The following is a 22,344-nucleotide window of genomic DNA, read 5'->3' as shown; positions in this document are numbered from 1 at the left end:
TGAGCTGTGCTGCACTCAGGGAATCAGGCAACATGATGGATACCAGACTTAAAAAAATAGTAGCTGTTCCCTTCTTTTACCAACTTTTTCCCTTCTTTCTCAACTTTTAAGTTTTCCAAGACCTGGTCTTCTCTGTGTGAATTGCTTCTGTGTGGGCAGCATGGGTAAACTATTCCCAGTCCTCCACAAACAGGATAACTGTGGAAAAAGAGGCTGGGATGTCTTCTGGCTTGTCTGTCAGCACCAGGCTTTCCTCTATAATTACAAGGTCTTTATTACCAGGGGAAGCAGACAAGGTCATGTCTGACTCTCAGATCCTAGGCTGGGTTTGCAGAAGTGACAGTTAAAAGTAAGTAAATAAAAATTGTAATCTTTTGACAATTCATTCAGTCTTGTTTCATATGGGAACCATTGCAGGGGGAAACCCAAACATGCAAATAAATACCAGCAACAGCAGCAACAACAAAAAAATTACAGAGTCCCTCTAACACTGACCATGCTGTGGGTAGCTTAATGTGTCCCCCTCTAACTCTCTGGTATTGGAGGCATCAAATTAGCAAAGCCATGCAGTTATGAAGGAGACCACCAGTCATCTCTGAGCCTGACGCCTGTGACTTGCTGGCAGTGTTTGCACCCATTTCATATCTTTGCCGCCCTGAAACCTGACATAGCAGGGAGCATCTACCATCCATTTCCCCCTGCCAGAGAGTGACAGGAAAGGTGCACTGGGAAGATGAGAAGCATTACTGGTGGCAGCATAGTTGTGCTGAATTATTGCTTATTGTGTGGGGAGTGGAGATTTGCTTTTGGAATGTTGGACTCTAAGTCATCCATCTCTTTCTTTTAAAGGTGAACTGAAGAGCTTTGCATGGAGGAAAGAACTACCCAACTATTTAAGAGCATAGCAAGTTTTGAGTGCTTACTTATTGAAAATGAGGACTGAAAATTACCTCCTCCTTTATTTACTCCTTGCTTTTTGGTTGCTGCTTTTGTCTGGTCAACAGTACCAAGTAAGTCAGTGTTGGAAGGGATTAGAGTATTACTCTCATGAGCTTTCCAAGGTACTGCCTGTTCCCTCTTCTCTTGAAATGCAGTGCTCCTGGAGTGAAGTTGCTCTTGTGTCTTGAGATCTTTGAGATGGGATGGGGCAGCTGATCAGCCCAACCTTAGTGTGTACTCTTAGATACATTTCATCTAGAGCCCTTCAGGGTGTAGGTGTTGGTTACATGTTTCTGTGTTGTCAGAAAATGCAGATTTGAATGCATATCTGCATCTGAGACAGGATTTGGGGTGCAGAATAGCTTTTAACAAAGCTATGTTGTGTGTCGCCTTACTGTGTGGAAATCCAGGCTTAAGTAAGAAGTGGTTAACCTTGGGGAGCATCTGTTTCTGTGAATATGAAAATCTCAAAAAGTAAAAGGATTCTTGAATTATCCCAGTCCCAGTGTTGTGCCCCAGTGTGGAGCCACCCGCCCTGGGTCAGGAGGCAACATTGCAGGGACCCTGCTGCAGACAGGAAGATCTGAAGGAAGGGAAGGAATCTGCCTTGCAGCCTCCATAAGGGCAGCAACTTTGCTCTTCAGTGGCACCTTCTAGCATCTCTTACAGATATTACATCCTGTTTTGCAGATGAAACTAAGGCAGAAAGGCAGTTTTGTTAAGTTAAACCATAAAGCTCTGCAGAGGGGAAGAATGGGACTCAAGTCTCTAGGACCTTAGAGGGCTAACAAGGCCCTTAACAAGGGCTTTTCTCTGCTACACTACTTTCCCTTCTTCCTCTTGAAGGAATACATTTTCTCTTTCCTTCTTTTCAGGTTTCTCTCTCCCTTCTTCTTAGATGTAAAAGCACAGTGCTTAACATGACATTACACCATGCATGACATCTGTCCAGGGAGAAGGTTGGTGGGTGCCAGACTGGCTATGAGGAACCAGTCTGGGTGCTGAGGGTGATGGAGATGTGTGGGGAGTGTTTCCCAGGGAATTTCAGACTGCCAGTGTGTAGATTCCTGTATGGGAGCACGTGGACCTGTAGGGGCTGTGTGAAGGAAGGCAATGAGTTGCAAGCCCTGCATGTCGCCTGCCAAAATCCAGGGAGACGTGATCTCATGCTCTGTGTAGCGGGAGGCCTTAGTAAGGAAACCTGGGAGCTGGGAAGGAGGGACTACAGTGTGTAGGAGCAGAGGTGAGCAAAAGGCTCCTGCAGAGGGTCTCTTTTGGAAGTCTGCCTGCAGCAGTGCAAGGCATGTGGTGATGTGGGAACCATTCAGACCCTCTGAGCCACCCTGCACCAGGAGAGCAGACAGTGCCATGCCATGGGTGCAGTCCCTTGGTAGGAGTGTGTGAAGTTTTGGGACCAGAGTAATGGTTATCACCATGGCCTGAGCCTGAGATGCAGTGATGGGAGTAGGAGGATGGGAGTGCTCTCATGTGGCTGCTTCTTGGCTCCCCTGCTTGAGCATCTCCCTTTCCATCTGGTTTCTCTTCACTCAGGGACTTGAAAAGCTAGAGCCCAATATTCCCTTCTGTTTGAGTTATCTCTCCTAGCCTTCTGCTGGGGTATCACATGAGCGTGGGCTGACATTTCCCTTTCCAGTGGATGAATTGCTTACTGCCGTTTGGTGTGGTCTCTCCCAGAGATCAGCATCCCCCCAAGAGCCTGCTTGGGCTTTAATGAAGCACTGCCTGCCTTCGAGACTCCCCCAGAGCTTTCCGTCTCCTTTGTTTTTATTGCTGTAATAAATCTTCCCGGATTTCTCTAGCTGGAAGGGTGGGAGGGTTTCCTGCCTAGTGCATTGCAAGCTTTTATTGACTGCCAGAAGCAGCAGTAAATCTGAAGTGGGAGGTGGTCTGGCATCGATGAGCTGAGCATTGAGTCCCCAGTGGGGATCCAGCCCAGTCCCCATGGGATCACTGCTGCTCCACACTCCCCACCAGCAGACAGAGCTCAGCTTCAAGATGGAGCTGGGCTTACAGTCGTGGTGCAGCCGGGCGAGACAGGTCATCCACTTCTCCAGGGCTCGGGTCAGTGTGTCTTTGCAGATCTTCAGCAATCTGGGTGTGATACAAATCTGATCAAAAAAACCCTACCCTGAAGTGTCCTGAATGGCACTGATGGAATACTTGGCCACCTGGCTTCCAGAAGGTTAGCAGCTAGCTGTGTCATTTTAGCCAATTATTTTTTTTTCTAAAACCTACAGCCCCAAAGCCCACATATATTTGTTTTTAGGATCACTGTCTTTTTTCCTGTTAAATTTTTTTCTATGTGTTTCTCAAAAGCAGTGTGAAGGACTGGCACTGGTAAAATTTTTGTTGCCTTGAGGAGGTGGCTGCCAGTGCTGCTGAGGGTGTCTTCCAAATTTCCCCAGTGAGATTCCTGTCTTTAGGCACCAGCACTTCCTGCAACATGGAGAGGGGACTGTTTTGGCTGGAGCAAAGTTAGCAGCATCAGTGGTTGTGTGTCCTGGAAGGGTGCAGGCTGTCACTCTGAGAGCATGGCAGGATCCAGGCTGGGCAGTTGGAGGGATGGGAGATAGGGAATGTTGAGTCATGTGTAGGTCTGTACCCTGCCTCTCCTCCTGCCCCACATCTGGAGCAAAGGTTCTGGGTATATTTTCAGAAAGCATTAATGCAGTCAGACCTTGGGGTCATCACATGGATGTGAACTCTGAGTGTAGGTGTCAACAGTCCTTCCCAGCAGGCTGCAGAGAGAAAACTGTATTCTGTAATAAATAAGTATTTAATACTCACCAAAACATTGCAAGTAGTATTTTAAATACTTATGAATAGCTTTTTTGAGAAGAAGCTATTAAGATAAATCTAGCAGGGTTCTCTATGCAGATCTTCCCACTTTGTCAGGTTTATACGTGAGGCTGCAGTGTTACACTTGCACTTCTTAGCTTAGCACATGCATACATAATTACACACTCTGATTTTATTTCAGAGATGCTTTCTCAGACTTGGTAAGGACAGAATGGAGGATGTGTGTCACCTGGATTGCTCTAGGCTGGGAAGAATGACAGTGTCTCATCTCTCATTTTTGCCATGGCCCATTAGAACTGTGTCAACCAGGTTCCTACAGGTCGAGGTATCCCTACAGCTAGCAACACTCTGCTGTTTGGGTAGGGCTAGAGTGATGGCCTTGGTTGATGGTAAATCACAAAACCTCTAGTCTGCAGTCCAGGTCAGACAAGTAATAGAGAGGCCTGCCTCTCTAAGAGATCCTTTGCTTGGATTTATCAGTGGATGTCATTTTCCACCCACACCACCCCCGTTAAGTCCCGCAGTTTAGATGAGAATCTCCATCTCTGCTTCTGTGATGTCTTTGCTGCTCTCTTTTAAAGGCAGAAGAATCACAGCTCAGTGTGATGACAGAAGTGGTTGTGGCCCCTCTAGCAATGACAATCACTTCTTCCTCTGATATCATTCAAATGAGCATTAGAGGCAAAATGTTACTCTAGCAAAGGGACTGTTAAGCTAGAAAACCCAGCTTTTATAAGTCATGGCATGAAAGGTATTGATGTGGCTTGTAGCTCATCCTTCTGGCTTTAATGTCCTTTCATTACCGCCCTAAGGAACTCTTCAGAACGTGGCTCTGCACCCATTAGGAAGCATCCTTGCAGTCTGGCATCTTCATCCTTGGACAGGGAAGATGCATACAGAGGTCTGTGTCCTCTCCCTCTGCTGCTCTCATTCCTTCTCCCCTACAGATAAATGCTGGACTACGAAGCCTTGTACGCAGGCTCCGCACCTAGAAGGGATGTTCCTGTCTTTCTTGTGAAATTTGGATACTTCTTATAGCAATTCAGCTAGAAGCAAGACTATCTTTTCAAATTAAATTTCAGCACAGTGACTGAATTTCTAGCCAGGATCTGGCAGTTTGTTGGCAAGAGAACATGGAAAGAAATAGGGGGAAAGTTTAAAAAACACCATCTTCTTAATGATGTTTCTAAAACTGGTGATGCTACAAAAATGGACGTGAATCTCTGTAAAACGAATTCTCACATCCTTAATTCATAGTCTGTCTCACCTGAACAGTGGGGCTAAATGTCTTGGCAGGGCAGGTGATTGATGGCATCTCTACCACAGTGCATGCAGTGTAGTGCTCTGGCATTCTGAGGTCAAGCTGGGTAAACAAAGGGGTTTTTTGTCTCCCAGCTAGCCAGCTCTCAAATTAGCCTTGTTGCTCATCCTTTGTTGGCTCTGGTATTTATAGAAAATGCCACTACTCTGCTCTTGTAGTTTGCCGTCAATAGTCACCACTAATGCCTGCTTTAACTTGGAAGAAAATTCTGGCTTCCCTGCTGCCAGCCTCCTTCCCAGAAATGGCAGTCAATGCAGTGCCTGTCTTACAGAGGGAGAGGACAGGCAAGGAGACAGCTCCTGGTGAAATCCTTCTGGACAAGCAGCTCAGTTTGTGGAGTGTTACAAGGATGGCCAACAGTTTACAGAATTCAAGGGATGATCCCTCTGAGGAGAGGGGTATCCCTCCTTCGCTCTCCCAGTTAAGCACAGTGACTGTTGGTTGGTCAGCTGAGAAGCATGGGCATAAAACAGCCAACTAAAAAAAGGTGCAACATCATCTCAGCTTAGGGCAGAGCCACTTGAACGTTTGTATTTTCTGACAGGTATTTTCCCAGTCTGTTCTTGAAAATCTTTGGTGCAGAGGCATGTACAATACCCTCTAAGAAATTCACTATCCTGACACATTAGAAAGAGGTTTCTGATTTTTGAGCTAAGTTGGCCTTGCTCCAAATCCAGCCTCTTATTGTTCATTCTCTCCATCAGGGACATGGAAAATACATTTTTGCCAGATCCTTTCTTTCTTTATTTCTTCCTGCATAAGTCTTTCACATCTTTGAATGCTGTGCCTGAAATTTGCACTTCCTTTACTACCCAGTTGTTCTCCTTGTTTTTCCATGGACTTGGTCCATGTCTCTCTGGAAGTACAGCACCCTGGACTAGATCTGTATTCCAGTAGAGGCCTTTTAAGTTCTAGGTAGCATGGAGAGGTGAATATAGTCCCATGATAGCTGGTCCATGTCTATCTCTGCCACCTTCTGTAGGCCCTGCCAGCTCATGCTGGTAGATCATTCTTTCCAACCCTTATTTTTGTCTTCTGTCCTTGGCAATTAAAAGTGGGTCTCATCTGTTTCTGTAATTAGCTCTGTGGTCAGCAAAACTTGCCGTGTTTGATGAGGCTGAAGGCATACCTGCTGTGGCTGCTCCTCCAGATCTCATCACTCCCTCTCAGCTTTGTGCCACTGTAATTCCTCCTCTTCCTCTTTTAATGCCCTCCAGGATATCTGTATTCCTGCCTCTGCTGGGTTGCACTGGCTACTGAGCACAAACCATTGAGCCTAGGGGCAATTCACTTCACACCTTGCCTATGAGAAGGTGGTTGTTTGTCATACTTTATAATCCCTGATCTATTATGAAGATGCTGGAGTCCCATCTGTCTTCATAAACCTCAATCCAGGCTTTACTGGTGGGATGGGGTGAAAAGGAGAAAAGGCCTTGATGCTATGTGAGCTCTTCTTGGAAGTAGTGAAAACATTCCTGTGTTATCAACACTGTTTTCAGCACAAATCCAAAGCATAACCCCATACTAGCTACCGTGGAGAAAATTAACTCTTTCCCTGCAAAAACCAACAACTTTCTATTGCATCTTAGGTGTCTCTGTAAGCCCTCTAGGTGCGGGAGAAATTACTTCCCTAGTGCCAATCTAGCTCTCCAAATTTAATGAAGAACTGTGAAGTCTGTAACATTCCAAAAATATCCTTTTTCATACCTAGGTAATATTTGAAATATTCTACTGGTCTGGGGCAGACATCTTGATCCTATTTTTTGAAGGTCATTTGGCTAATTAAGAAGCCTCCTGGTGTGCCTGAGGTGACACAGTACTCCTACCAAACCTTAGACTGAAGATGAAGCAAGGAGAGAGGTATGCTCTCCCCTGGACAGAGGACAAATGGGAAGTTACCAGACAGGATGTGCCCTCCATTGCTGTCACATGCACTGTCTTGGCATTGGTCCCCTTACAGACCCAGGAGACGTCAGGGTGGGATCTGCACATTCACAATGAGCTTCTCCCGAGCTGCAAATGGCAGGGAATGGGAGGCACTGTGTGCCCTGTGTGTTTGCAGAGCTGTTGGTGTCTACCCACACAGGGCTAATGCTGTACCTCACTCAGCCCTGCTCACAGGGGTTGGCAGAGTCCGTCCCTTCCTAGCGCCTCCCCTTGCTGTGGGATCTTGTCCATTCGTGTAAGACACGTTCATGCCTGACCCCACAGCTCATGGAATCAGAGTTTGTTCCCATGCCAGCACTACTACATAGAGGTGAGTGTCTGTGAGGCCAGGCCAGCATCACCTATCTTTTCTTCTGTGTCTTTCCTCCCAGTGTAACATAGACCTGGACAAATGGGATACTCCTTTCAGTGAACAGCACAAGGCAAATCCCTAAATTCTTCTGGGTCTTATCCCTCATTATTGCCACCTCCTACTACTTTTCCTTTCACTGTGTCTCACCCTTGCTTGTCCGTGTCCATGCCCTTGAAGGTTTTGGAGAAGACAAAGCTTAGAGAAGACAGCTGAATTCTCACCTCTGATTTAGCTGAGCTACTGACACAGCTTGGACTTAGCTGTGTAGGCCTTCTGAGAACTCAGACAGGGATGCCATCCCTTAGCCACATCCTCCATCCCCAAAGAGCAGGAAGAATACTGGGAGCAGCAGATATGACTGATCTGTTCCAAAAATCCTCTCCGTAGCCATGAGCTGCCAAAATCTTACTAAGAAAGGAGCAAGAGTCTCTTGTTGTCTCCTGTGGTCACCTCAGTGAGGTGGTGGCACTGGCTATTTCTTGGAGGAGCCTTTTGTTGCCAAATCTGAATTCAGTATTGTATAACACCAATAAGCAGTCAGTTGAAGAGCCACTGAGGTAATTGGAAAGAAACTGAAGAGAGCATTGGGGCCTTGAGGAGAGGAGGTAGGGAGAAGATATTTCTTTCTCAAACCAAACATCTTAGATTGGTCTGTGGATCTGGTTTGTGGTTGAGGACTGGAGGGAGCCCAAGGAAAAAGACTAGTGAAAAAGGATGGGAAGGAGGGAATAGGTGGATATGGTCTGTCAGACAATGCTGTCAGGGTAGCAAAGCTGTGACAGATGGGGCTGCAGCAGGAAGAGACAGCATGAGCTCTGCTACAACCTGTATTTGGTAAGAGCTTTTCCTCCAGTGCACAAGGCTTTTTGCTCCCATTTGTGAACAATGTTGCTATGAATTAGACATTTCTCTGAATAAGAATAGCATCACTGGTTGTACAAATCAGGATGAAAGGAGTCCTCAAGCTCTCAGGCAGGAACTGAATGCTTGCTGGGGCCAGGAGAAAGCAAAAACTGTTTAGAGACCTTTGATACAGGTTGGTGTGCTGCAGGCACCATGGCCAAACCAGCTGGAGCTGGACACTGCCAGGATGTTGAGGTGGATCAAACAGGTCACCTGCTTGATGTGACAGACGTCTGCTATTCTGTTGTGGGAGGCAGGGTAAGGACAGGATCTGTCTAGCACTCTCTGGGAAGTAAGGAATTCCAGCTGGCTTTTGCTCTTGGAAAAGCAGGCACAGCTGTTGGTGACAACTGCAGATGAAGAGGTAGAGGGATTGCCTGGGATGCCTTTACTTTCTGCCTTTTTTGAAGATCTCAGGAGGTGCTTCTAGGAGACTGCCTGAACAGCAAATATTAGGCAGAGAACTCGTAGTTGTTCCCACCCCTCTGGGACATAAGGAACTGCACAAAATTTCACTGTGGCTGTATGTACAAGATTGCTTCCATGATTATCTTCTAAAAGGTAACTCTTGCATTTTGGTGAAATGTTTGCTTTACACAGCATTTCTAGCATTAGTTATTTTTGACTGCATATCTTTGATACACTCAGCGGGTCTGAAGCTTGCTCTTTTTTCTGGGATGTCACAGTTGTTTACTGTATTACAACTGTAATTGTAAACTGTATGACTGTTGTGTATTGTGAGATGAACCCCAGGTTGCTATTAATCTGCCTTTCTAGGGAGGATGTGTAGGAACCAGCCACTTCAAGACTCAAGTCCCCCAGATCTGCTGGCAATGCCCTAAAATTACCCAGGCCCTGGAAACTGTCCTGAAAACACCCTTGTCTCAGTTCTCCTGGGGGGTTCTCACATGGTCTGTGCCTGAAGTCCAAAGCAGACAATGTTGTGTGGGTCATGTCATAAGGTCATGATGGCCCTGGTAAGACCAGGAACTGCACTTAGGAGGAGAGATGCTTTAATGGATCTGTAACTATTTGGTCCCCAAATTGCAAATGGTGGAGAACTATCCCAGCTTTTCTGCCATTCATTCCCTCAACAGATCCTGCTTGGACCATATATTTCTGTGTTTTGGGTTGATCCACTTTCACCTGTTTTGTGCAAAAGAGGAATGCTGATGCCATTCACCTTAGTGCCTCCTAGCCAGGAGCAAGCTCTATGTGATCTTGAGCCCAGAGGGTTCCCTTTTCTCCCTCAGGAAGTCAGGATTGGGTCACAAAAATTTCATGTCACCGTTCAGACGTACTCATTGACCTGAGCCTGCTGCTTCAAATCTGTGTGCTTCCTCACCTCCTGGAAGGGTGTTAACCACAACACAAATGTAATGCATGATACTTCAGCTATCAACACTATGGAAAACGTGATGGGAAAGACATTTTAGTCCTTGGTAGGAAGCTATACATCTAGACATGGTCTTTTTAACTTTAATTTTCTATGTAGCTTGAAATCGAACTTTTCGTTCCTCTTCACTCTGCCATATCTCCACTGGCCCCTTGAGCTCCTTCCTCTTCCCATAGACATGGCTTTTGTTGTGTAGAGTGTTTTTTGTTCTGAGACATCTCCTGTGCCTGCTTTCCTCAATGGACACTGATGTGACATGCAGAGCTGAGCTGTCAGAGCTCAGGGGCGTTTTTTTCTCCACCCTGTGATGAGCTGTGACACTCCAGCATCCCAGCTCCACAGGCCACTTCTCTATGCTTTTTGTTAACGTTTCACTGTGAATGCAGCAAGCGTCTGAGGGCAAAATGCAGTGGCTGGAGGTGTGCCCAGTTCAGGGGGCATTTTTGAAATACATTATATTTCAGTTTTACTTGAAGGATCCATAAGGCAGCATTGAAGATTATTCCTGCTCTCTTTCTACATGATTTTTCTCCTATTGGATTTTCCCCTATTTCTTTAGCTTGTCCCGGCCATTATTTTCTTCCCTCTGCTCCTTCTGTCTGGCTCAGGGGAGAGTTTTGTGGGTGGTTCATGGGCTCTTTGGTGAAAATTTACATCCCTTGGCGATGCAAATGAGGAAACACATTATTGGAGTTGGTAGTAGTGAGCAGCATAAATGAAATTATCTCTGCAGGCTTATTTCCATGAAGTAAAATAAGGCTGAATATGAGAAAGAAAGAAGTGTGGGTGCAGCTTCTTTGTTGGATCTTGTTTAACAGCCATTGCAATGAAGGAAATTTCACTTGTGCCCCATCCTAGGCCAGCAGGTAGGCTGGGCAGTGTGAATGCAAGATCTGGGTGTCAGCCAGGCTGTGGAGCAGGAAAAGCCAGGAGCCTGGGAGCAGCTACCTGAGTGCTGCTGAGAAGGAGCAGGTCAGGGAGCTGCCCAAGGATGAGAGGGGACAGCCTGGTGCAAGGAAGGCATTCAGCCCATTTGCTAGCTGATACATAGGCACTGACCTTTGATGGGAGTGAATCCTGTAGGCTGATCCTATTAAGATTTTCAGCAAAAAAAACCCTGAGGCCTTTGCCCTCCAATGTATTAAAGCTGAGCTCTGTTCCATCTCATATTGCCTTTGCAATGGCCTCTCTGGCTTTAACCCTTTGCTAGCCTCGTGCTGTTTAACCTTGATGACTTGACATGTTGGAGTTTTTCACAGGGGACACGTGGTGCCCCACTCTGGTGCCTGGAGATGTAGGATCCATCTGTCCCAGACAGGGGGCTTTCAGTCAACACTGGCAGAAGTCCTTCCTGGGAAGAGGCCAAGCATGCATGATGTCTGTAGGATGCTAACAGGACTGGGGTGGAGAGGATGTGAGGTTGTCTTTGGGACACCCTCTGAGGGGACCTAATATGCACTGGAGGTTTGATTTTAGAAATCCTGCTGAGCAGTTATATTAAATGTGTGTTTGCATGATTTCAGCCAGTCATCAGTTTTGCCTGGGACTATTTGTCCCTTTGCCAAGGCAATCCTCAGAGTATTTTTTTAGAATGGCTGATGTGTCCTGGCACTATTTCCCCTTGCTGCAGTGCCACTTACATTGCAGGGGGCAATGTGTTCAATGGGAAACATCGGGGTCTCACAGGGGAGGCATGTGGTTATGGAAGAGGCAATGTTTCTGGCTAGAAACATCCATCCAGCTCGTTGGTCCCCAGTGATCCCGGCTGTGCATCAAGGCCAGAGAAGCAGTGAGCTGCAGACAGCATCACAAGTTGCTCTCCTCTTGAGTTCCTACTTCTCAATTTCAATTTCTTTTGGCTGTGGGCAAGGTCAGAAAGTGTGACTGGTCAGTGGTAGCTGTGGGAAGAAGCAGCCTTGTACAGGGAGCAGGGCAGTGCAGGGAGAGACTTTGCTTTTGTCACATAGTTTGGGCAGAACAGGAGAGAGAAGAGAGGGAAGCCAGGGTGTGCAGTCAGATGGGAAAGCAGGATTCACATTGGAATACCCCCAGCTTGCTGCTGGAAAGGACAGGCAGGAAAGAGGGCCTTTCTTTGCTCCAAAATATGTAATTTTTACCATAATCCAACTAAGTTGCCCACTCAGAAGTCTGAGGCAAGGACTTGTTTGAAGAAACCATGCACCTCAACCACGTTCCTGATGGGGAAGTATTGAACAAGACCAAATACAGGCAAGTATCAGTTGTCATCTAGCAGTTGCCCTGGTAGGGAAGCTGACTAGAAATCCTCAGAGAGATTATCCTGATCTCCTCATAAACACTGAAGCATGGAATAGAATAACTTGCTTTAAATATTAATGCTAATTTAACATTAATTTTTACTTTGTTACTGGTGGGAGGTAGTGCTGTGACACTCCTAACAAAACAAAATCTTTTTAGTGTTACAAAACTGCGATGGGCACAGCTTTGCTGTGCCCTTCTGCAAACTGATGGAAAATCTGCTGTTCAGTTGACTATGCATCCACTTTGGTGATTCTTTGAATAGCATACAAAAGCTTTTGAAAGAAACCCTACCCACCACTTTCTTCTAGTGGTGGCTTTATTTTTTTTCAGTCTAGGAAAAAAAGGTATAATCATTCCAGAGGTAATAGTTTAATTTGTTGATACAGCATCTCAGGGTTTTTTTTTTTTCAGGTTTATGTTTCCACAGCAGGCAAAATCACTTGTTGGCACACAGGCTCTCCACAAATAGCAGTTTGCAGAGCAGCACAGATAACAGGAGATATAAACGGATACTAGGATGCCTAAAGGTCTTCTAAGACCTGAACACTAAGTCTTGTACTGCTGTAATTATGTTGAAAATATTGCTGAATTTGGAAAAGTGATCTGTAAATTAGATTTGTTGCTGTAGACCCACTGCCAATGATGGGACTTGTGCTGTGTCTGCAGAACTTCGGGCTAACTTCAGCATTCCTTTCAGTGCACCTCGGGCTGAGCTTGGACTCTGATAACTTTGGGATATATTGGTGGATGTTGGTTGATAAAGCAGGATTGCAGTGCTGTGGCCAGATCTTGGGAAGGGCTAGGCCTTTTCCTCTGCACTAATACACACAGTGCAACACTCATTACTAGTTTTGTTGGGACACTGCAGAGCTGGTTGACGGAACTCATCAAGTTCTCCCAGCACCAGAGCAGGGATCTGCTCAGGCTGGAGCATGCTGTTTAAAGAAATCTTTCATTTCATGCATCTCATGAAATTTGCCTAATGGAGCCACCCTTTGTGGCTCCATTAAGCAAACTTCATGAGATGCAGAAATACCACTCTCCCCAACCCTTTGCCTCTACATCTCAACTGTGCTGGAAATTCATCCAGGTATATATTCTGTCAAAGTATTGTGCAGCCTTGGCTTTAGAACGGCACCTCTCTCTGTCTTGTAGCTATTGAGAGTTTCTTCAGAGTAGTTAGCAGCAAGCAGAACTGATACAGCCATACCAGCATGCGTGACTGGGCAGTTCCTGCATCTCTCCTGGGTGCAGTAATATCTGTTTGCCACTGTGAATATATCGTGTGATCCTTTTTGTCCTGATTCCATGAATTTTGCAGATCTGCTGATATAGTTGAAATACAACCAAACTCATATTTGTTGGGATATTTCCTGAGCAGCATGGAAATATCAGGGTATTATCTTATGTCCTGGCTATGTGGAGAAAACAAATTTGGAGATACAGCCCTTGGCTCCCCTGAGCCTTGTCTGAATGTGCATATGCATGTATTTAGGGATCTTTTTTCCATATGCTGTTTATCTCACAGGTTTGCTTCAGCTGATAAGATTTTACAGACCTGCTGTTTACAACATGCATTGTAGACAAAAAGATGATGATACAGCCTATGGGGATCAGACTCTACCCTTGGTCTTGTGAGGCGTGAGGGCAGAACTGAGCACAACGCTATCCATGGTGCACTGAGGCTGAGCTGCCTTTCAAAATAAGATGCTTCAGATTGTTCTAGTGAAAGTAATGAAAAGTCGAAGAAAAATAGAAGGTGACTCCAGGGGTTTCTTTTCCATGCTCAGCCAAACCAGGCCTTTGACTTTTGAGCTTGGGGCTGTATAACCTTTTCTCCCTCAACCCAGCTATCATGCTTTTGGGATGGTTGCTGATGACCCTGTTTCACTTTGCAAGGGATGAATCATGCCTGTGCATATGTCAAGCTGCAAGAAACAGCAAAGGAGGGAATGAAGAAAGAGAGGACAGGTCTCTCTGCTGTAGGGCACTTTCCCACTTGTATTGTCCTGGTCCCTTTCTGCTGGCATTCTATCTGGATGCACCTTTCTCCTGGTAAAATAAAGCTTAAAAAAAAAAAAAAAAAGCCCTGCTGCAGGTCTCCTTTGTTTGGGCCCAGTGTCTGGGGGTAGAAGTAACGAGGTGCAGTGCCTTTTCAAGGGAAGTCATGTGCCTGCCACTGTTCATGAGCTACAAGGGTTAAGGAGATTAGCTGTTTCAGTGGATTAGCAAGGGGCTGTGAGATCTGTTCGTCTCTATGTGGCTAGATGTCTTGCAAGTGGATGTGTTGAGCATCTAAAAATAATTCAATTATTTGTGCAAAATATCTGTCAGGCTTGTTTCCCTCAGGCAGGCACTCACTTCCAGAGCAGTGCTCTTGCAGAGCAAGGTCCCACCCGAAGAGAGATGGGAGCAGATCCCTGCTGCGGCTGTAGAGTCTCAAGCTGCTCTTTCCCCTCTCCTCCTCCTCCCCACAAACCAGACTCTGCCCCTGATGCCGTGTCAAGCAGTGGCCTTCCCCCTTTGCCCTCTGCCCCTCAGCCACCCCCTTGCTGCCTGTTCCTCAGTCCCGATGGCTGGTCACTGCCAGCAGCCTCCCCAGGTCTGGTGCCACCCTTGCACCAGCATGACCATGGGGAGCACGTGTGGGAGCTCTCCTCTGGGACAGGGCAGACAGGCTGGGGAGACCAGGCTGGATCTTCCTTCATCTTCTCTGGCTGCTGGGGATGTTTCTCAGTAGGAATAACTCTGTGCCAAGACTCCCAGTATTAGTCTTCTCCAATGTGAGCACAATAAAAATCAGTGGCCTTGGGTGGTGTGAAATGAACTTTGGAGGCATTCTGAAGCCCTGGCTGTAGATTCTCCACCTGTTTCAATATATGAAAAAAACAATTATAGATTCCTAATGCATGTCTTAGGCAGAACAGAGCATTTCAGCTTTCTGTGCCAATGTTACTCACACCCACATGTAGCTGCTTGATCTTAGAGGTCCCTGTGGTGGTATCTGATCAAGGTTAGAGCCGTGGGGTAGTACACAGCATGGGGAGCTGCAGCTAGGAAATGTGAACGGAAGGCACTGGGATCTAGGATTCTGTCCTAATTTTCCACTGAGCTCCTGAGTGCACTGGCAAGTCTCTTAGTTCACTATGTCTCGTTTTTGCTGTTTGTAAATGGGAACACGTTTCACCTCGCAGAGCTGCTGTGAAGCATAATTAAGATTTGCAAAGTGCTTTGGTGCTGTATAAATGCCAGTCACTTTAATTAATAAAATGAAATGGCTGCGCACTCTTGGCTTCTTTGTTTACTGAGGTGTGAGCAAGTAGCAGTTAGTGCAATGATGTGCAATAGAGCTGGTATTCCACACAGTTCTGTTTTATAAGTGTCCTGTTTTCTTGAAGGCACCTTGGAATACCTTACTGACCTGTTAGACTCTCCGACTCCCAGACTGGACAACACCTTTGGAAATAAGGGATGAGTAATATCAAGCCTAAGTTGGAAGGACTCCCTCACCACTGCAGGTAGTCATCTGGCAGGGCATGTGGGAGAATGCAGCAGAAAGCACATGTGACTGTATGTGCTTTAGTGTCCTGCTTTGTGGTGCCCAGAAGACAGAACAGGCTGCCTGCATGTGCCTGGAGCCAGAGGGCTCGTGGTATGTGGTATCAGTGGTAAACAGCAGCTGCACAGGTTGAGCACAGCCTGGTGATGGAAAAGCTGGGATGTGCAGGAGGAGAGGTCTGTGGTGATGGGACAGGGATGGTGAGTGGGTCAGAGTCTGAACGGCATTGGCAGGGTACGTGCAGCCAGGCACAGCCATGACTGACACACCTGCAGCATAGCTCGGGCAGGTACTGTGGGCAAGAGCTGAAAAGCAGCTCCCCTCTGAAGGACAGCATGAAGGTCCTGGGTGGAGCTCTGGGGGAGAGATGGTTTGGACTGTCTGCTGAGGCTGCTTCTGGTTTGCTTCTGCACAGCAGGTCTCATTGGCTGGAGCTTGGGGAAGCGGGAAGTGGGGCAGCTCAGGTCCTATGCTGTGGGAGATGCTAAGAGGACCAAAGCAGCCCACAGAAATGTCTTTCCTTTCTTTAGTTTTCCCTGACCATGTTCAAGGAAGGATTTTGCTAGCTGTGTCATCAGCATCTTTATAGAAAAGGCTTATTTTACATTCATGAGAGCCAAAAATGTCCATGAGGAAGAAGCTAACAAGAAGCTTGTTAAGAGGTCTTTTTCTCAGACTTCCAGGTGCCAAATTCTCCAAAGACTGTTCTCAGGTCTGTCCCTTAGTGCCTGGCCAGATTTCCAGCAGTTGCTTTGTCCAGTGCCACAGAAGCACTGGTTGCTTCATTGCAGTGAATGCCCAGTATTGTCACATAGTTGTCCAGAGCAACAGCCCTACATTTCTGGCTACTCTAGATACAGATCTGAGTATCCTTGCTCTGAAATCAGGAATCAAAATTTGAGATCTGTAGTCTCTGAGACACCAGTAGGTTTGGCTCTGCACCTGGAAGATGCATTATGGTGATCTCTATGAGGTCACTACTGTTTGTTGTTCAAAGAAGAGTCTGAAATACATGACTGTAGAAGAGGAGAAGAACCTGCATGAATGCTGTCTGTTCTTGGACAGGCATCCAAGATAGAAGTTGGTGGAAGGAGCCCTCTGTGGGACTTTTATTGGAGTTAATAGCCTGATTTTGCCCAAACTCTTTCCTGCTGTAGATTCTGAGGACACGGGTTCCTCTTCTCTTTCTTGTTTTTTTGTGGAAACTGAATGGTGTTCCCCTTGTAATGTTGTCATGTTTAAGCCCTAGCCACCAACCAAGCGTCACCCAACTGTTCTCTTTCTCTCCTCTCAGTGAGACTGGGGAGAGAATCGGAAGGGTAAAAATGAGAAAACTGATGGGTTGAGATAAAGACAGTTTAACAGGAAATGTGAAAGCCATGGGTGCAAACAAAAGAAAACAAGCAATTAATTCACCACTTCCCATAGGCAGGCAGGGTTCCATCACACATAAGGGTTACTTGGGAGGACAAACACCATCACTGTGAATGTACCCCCTTCTTTCCTTCCTTCTTCCCCCAGTTTTACATGCTGAGCAAGTGCCATATGCTGTGGGATATGCCTGTGGTCACTTATGCCTGTCCCAGCTGTGTCCCCTCCCAACCTTTTGTGCCTCTACCCAGCCCACTGGCAGATGGAGTGATTCAAGATGTAGAAAAGGCCTGTTTTCAGCACAAATCCAAAACAGCCCCATCCTAGCTACTGTGAAAAAAGTGAACTCGTATCTCCAAACCAGCAAAGAAGTACAGTTCCTTTTTTGTCACTTCAGACCTCTCCATCACAGTCAGAAGGGTGGAGCAGCAATGCAGCTCTATCTGTGTGGTGGTACCATGCTGTTGTCTCTCAGCCCTTCCATCTAAGTGTAACTGCACCATGAATGGGTCTAAACCATAAAGACCTCAGACTCCTTCAGTTTTCTCTCCTGCTGTTGATCCTGTTCATAGGATTAGGCCAAATGGATGGTTTTCTGAATATGCAGGTTTCCTGCTACCCTGTCCAAGGCCAGCTCTGTGGAGACCACTTGGTTTGATGGATCCATGGTCCTTCTGCCTCCTCCTCCCTCTTTCCTCCTCACTCTTGCCTTCTGGGCAGCAGGAAGGAGGAAAGAAGATGCTCTGCCTAATGTGCACTTCCCCACTCCAGGATGGTTGCCATCCTTCACCCATCAGTAGGTGATGCTGCTGCCAAAGGCACTGCAGTCTGGCACAGCAGCACATCCTCTCCTGGAGGAAACAGTGTGGGCAGGCAGGAGATCCCGTGTCTCCCGGTGAGGATGATGTTTAAGCATGTAGGTATCAGTGTTGGTACACTCTGTTAGCGTGCATTGCTGTGTGTATCTCCACACCTATCATTTGTACTGTAGAGAAGCACTACCTCTTGTCTGAAAGTCTGCACCACAGGGACGAGTAGGCGTGTGTGTAGATGACTGCTTTTTACGAGCTGCCAAAGGTTTGTACGTGCAACCTGCTGAGCCACTTGTAGTTGAAAACCAAGTGCACCTCTCTCTCTCTTTTCCACCCTAACCCTCTGGATCAGAGTTTTCTTGGTGATTTCTTATACAGTCACCTCTGTCATGGACTAAAGCTGACCTTTGGCTTCTGATTATTGCACTGTGATTCAGGCTTCTGAGCAGAAATCCATATCATCTTTCTGCCCTTGCAGAATAAGAATAACTAAGAGCACAGGCAGCAGCAAAGGATCAGGGTGCTTATGGGCTCTCATATTGCTTCTTACTCATGTCTCTGTGACCCTGCTGTTATGTCACAGCTTAATATGTTGTCCAGAATGTAACGGGTTAGCTTAGTAGCAAGTACTGGAGAAAGTCACAAGATCAATTTAAACTCCATGCCACTGACAGATTTGATTTCAGGGGTGAATTTACAGCAGGGGGTGGATATTTAGAGTCAAATTCTAAGACCAAGATGAATTTCAGAAATATAATTGTGATCTTTAAAGACTGATGGGAATATTTTAATATTTTTAAGTTTTACATTGCCATTTCCAGTAATAGTGATCATTGAATTGTCGAATGATTTGGGTTGGAAAGGTCCTTAAGTATCATTCCTGATGCTCAAAGCCCTATCCAGTGTGGCCTTGAACACCTCCAGGGATGGGACATCCACTACTTCTCTGGGCAACGTGTTCCAGTGTCTTGCCACCATCACAACAGAATTTCTTCCTAACATCTAATCTAAATCTCTTCTCTTTTAGTTTAAAACCATTCCCCATTGTGCTATTGCTATCTGCCTGTGTAAAAAGTCACTCTCCCTCCCTTTTCAAAGCCTCATCTAAGTACTGCAAGGCAGAAATAAGGTCTCCCCAGAGCCTTCTCTTCTCCAGACTGAACAACCCCAGCTTTCTCAGCCTATCATAATATGCTGTTGTTTAAATTTAAAAGGGTGATCAACAGTCAGATCTAGCACAGATAGCCCTTTAACAGGTTATTGCTTTTTGCAATTCTGAATGCTAATATTAGATTAACCTTGTAGCTTGAACACCAAGGAACAAATCATGTTATTTCTTTAAAAATATATGTAAACTAGGGATCTACTTGATGTCTCTACTGTGGTTTGCACAAGGTTTTAACCCCATTTTAACTAAACCACTACAATTTCTTGTGTGGTCAAAGTCAGTAAGAATTAGTACGAACTATTTGGAAGTAGTAAGTGGAATTCTGTGGTGACTATTTCCTTAAATCAACATTTCAAGGCTGTCAACACTTCCTATGCAAGATACAAGGGAGTGTGCTTTCCTGGTGACATCTGATATCTCTGTTGGTGAGAAGGTGAGTGGCCAGTAAAGGACACTGTCTGGGTGCCAGCCCAGAGAGGGGGTGACACAATAGAAGTTCAGTGTGAGGAGTTAACCCTTTTAAGAGTCATGCAGACCTTATAGGGGACATCCAGACCTCCTGAGAGGTAGGCAAAAAGGCTGACCACCTTTGTCATTGATGGTTCAGAGTTCAGCCCCTCTCAACTCATAAATATCGTCATTAGAGGACCAGTGATGCACAGTGACCGAGCTGTGATGGAAATGCAGTGAGGGCCTCATTATTGCAGGACAGGCTGGTACCATACAAAGCAAACACAGAAGCTTGGGTTTGGTCCTTACTGTTAAGTGCTGCTCGGTCTGAAAAGAGCCACTGACTATGGCTGAAGCCAGAGCAGCATAAAGGTGTGGGACGTGCACTTGGCTGCAGAACAAAGACAGTGAGCCCCAAAGGTGATCTCAAAGGATTTGATTAAAAGCACAGGCAGAGTTGGAGTGTTTAAATGAGTTCAGGTCTCTTCACAGAAGCTGAGGCTAGAACTTCAAGAGGCCTGGCTTTGCCAGTATGATACTGAACACAATCCACACACTGTGAAAACAGCAATAGTCTACTTAGCCTTTTCACTGTCCAGGCATGGAAATGCAAAGAGCAGTGAAAAGTTAAAAAGCTAAAGAAACTCCTTTGAAATCTCAGGAGTGGGATTCAGGTCAGATGCTAGCAACAAAAATTCAGGGAGTATTTTTTCCTAGCTATAATAACATTTTACTCACAAGAGCATTTGCTGAGAAACTCAAAACCCATCATTCATTCACTGATTGTTTTGACTTCTCAGAAATACATCATGACCATCCCATCCCACCATCAACTGGAATGCCCTGCAAGCCCTGATAACAAGAGGAAGGTGGCTCCTCTCTCTGTAAATCAGGGCACTCAGTAAGGCTCTACTGGCTGCTTGTGGTCAGGACCACCTCTGCATATACCCTGGCCCAGACAGAGCTTTTTTGATGGGTGTGTTGACTGCACTGAAGGACCTGCCTTCTTTCAAAGACAATTTTTGATCACAAACTGGGTGTCCCATCTTAGTTTCAAAGCTGTGAGCAAGCCATGGGAACGGGAACATTTCCATGATCAGGGAGTTGCAGGGCTGCTGACTCACTGAGCATGCCAGCGGCACTGCTCTGCCTTCCCCAGCGTGGAGGGGGAGGGAGATGGAGGCACTGCAAAGATTGGTTGAGAGATAAGGTCACCTACTGCCTCAGGTCACCAAAGCGAAGTAGCTGGGATTTTTGTGATGTTGTTTGCCCACACCGAGAGGAAAGAAAAAATTCTCTATATGTTACGGATAGATTCCCTTTGTAACAGCCCCAACTTCATTCAGACGCCTGATTTAAAACTACTTGTGTCATGAAGGAGATTCAAGAATTGATTAGAGCTGGCCTGTTTTGGTGTGCCAGGTGAGATTAGCCCCCTGCCGGTTGTGCTTAGCATGTGAGGTGTTTTGCACAGCATCTGCAATGTTGTCAGGTTTGTCAGGTGTAGGTGTCCTCTCCTCCAGCAAGAGGTATACCCCCTCTAATCCCATGCTCAGGATCAATAATAGTGATGTTTGTGGTTAAATTCAACGCAGGCTGGAGCTGTACCTGCCAAGGTGTTGTGTGATTTGCTCTGCCAGGCACATTCCATGCCAGGCAGTGGAGTCACTTTTCACTGGAGCAAGGGACCTCCCCAGACATTGCCTCTCCGTCTCTAAATGTGGGGCACTCTCCTGTGGCCAACAGGACCACACAGCAGCAAGTACCCTGAAAAATGAAAACCACTAAACCCCATAGAGGCAAAACTCTGTGCTGCACCCAGAGCCTGCGGGGAGGAAGGGAGTGTTAGTAAAGCACACGTGACAAGTGTTAGTTACTTAACGAAGGGTAGAAGGTACTTGCAGACCCTGAATAGATGACAACTGCTGTGTGGATTTTCTGGCCCTGAAGTTAAAGCAACATAAGAGACCTTGTTTTTACAGGATTTCAAGTCAGCTTTTTCTATCAGAGTTGCATCTAATTCAAAATAACTCTGTAAGGGAGCTCTTCAGGGTGAGCTGAAAATGAAGGGGGTTTGGGAATTCCTGTTCTTTTGCTTTTGAAAATCATCTACTAGGGTGGCAACTGGGGATTTCCTTTCATTGATCCTTTTGACATTTTTAGCTTCCGCATCATCTTCCTCTCCTCTTCCAGAATCTCTGTTCTTGACCCCATTTCTTCCCTGAGGTAAGCACAATGCCGCAGCTAATTATCCACAAGGGAAACATTAGTGAAAATCATAGGTGCAATATAAGCTGAAAATCTCAGAGCAGTTGGCCCAGCTGGCTGGTTAGAGTACCCTGCCCACCATGACACACTGTTTGCTTGCTTTCCTAACAGATCCTTTGATGAACAAGTTGCAGTGCTCCTGAGATTGTTTGTAGTCCCCTCCTTGGCATTTTTGTGGCTCCCTCTACACATTCAAATCTGCCATCAAAAGGAGCCTCAGGACAGCCTGGTACAGAGAGACAGGCTAAGGTTGTCTTTTAGCCCTGCTGGTCAAAAATAGTCTTGGGAAGATCTGTGAATCTTGGACAGGAGTAGAAAGAGCAGGGCAGGTCCCTGTTTCAAAATTGGCAGATACTTTCTAATTGCAACAGCAGCAGGCCTGGTGGCCATGTAGGGACACTCTCCAGGCCACTGGTGCCCCACAGACCATGATCTAAGCACCACTGGCTACCACATGGGTTTTTAATAAGTTGGCTTCTGTCTTTCAGTCAGTGTCTTTCAGTCACTGAAACATTTAACATCCTTTTACCACTTTGTGTTGGCTGCTCTAGTTCAAGATCCCAGGAGTGCAAGGTTTGACTTTTCTCTCAACAATTTTCAGCCTTCATAATGATCGGGGTGAATTTTCCTTTCAGAACAGAGGGATAGGCAGTCATTTCCCTTAATCTGCTTGTGGAAGTCCAGCCAGTAGTTTAATCCGTCTCAGAACAAGGGTCACCAATCCTCTTTTCTCTGTGGACATGTCACTGGATCAGGGG

At 46.2% G+C, this 22,344-nt stretch overlaps 1 protein-coding gene across 6 annotated transcripts in view; it reads left to right on the top strand.

The window, feature by feature from the left end:
- The window catches only part of SLC8A3 (solute carrier family 8 member A3), a 115,776-nt gene that overhangs the window by 44,178 nt on the left and 49,254 nt on the right, over positions 1–22,344 (top strand). The window lies entirely within an intron of this gene.

Source organism: Pyrgilauda ruficollis, unplaced genomic scaffold (genome assembly GCF_017590135.1).
Source record: "Pyrgilauda ruficollis isolate IOZ18807 unplaced genomic scaffold, ASM1759013v1 scaffold14, whole genome shotgun sequence".
NCBI lineage: Eukaryota > Metazoa > Chordata > Aves > Passeriformes > Passeridae > Pyrgilauda > Pyrgilauda ruficollis.
Note: the sequence above shows the minus strand (reverse complement) of the source record. Positions and strands in the feature narration are given on the sequence as shown.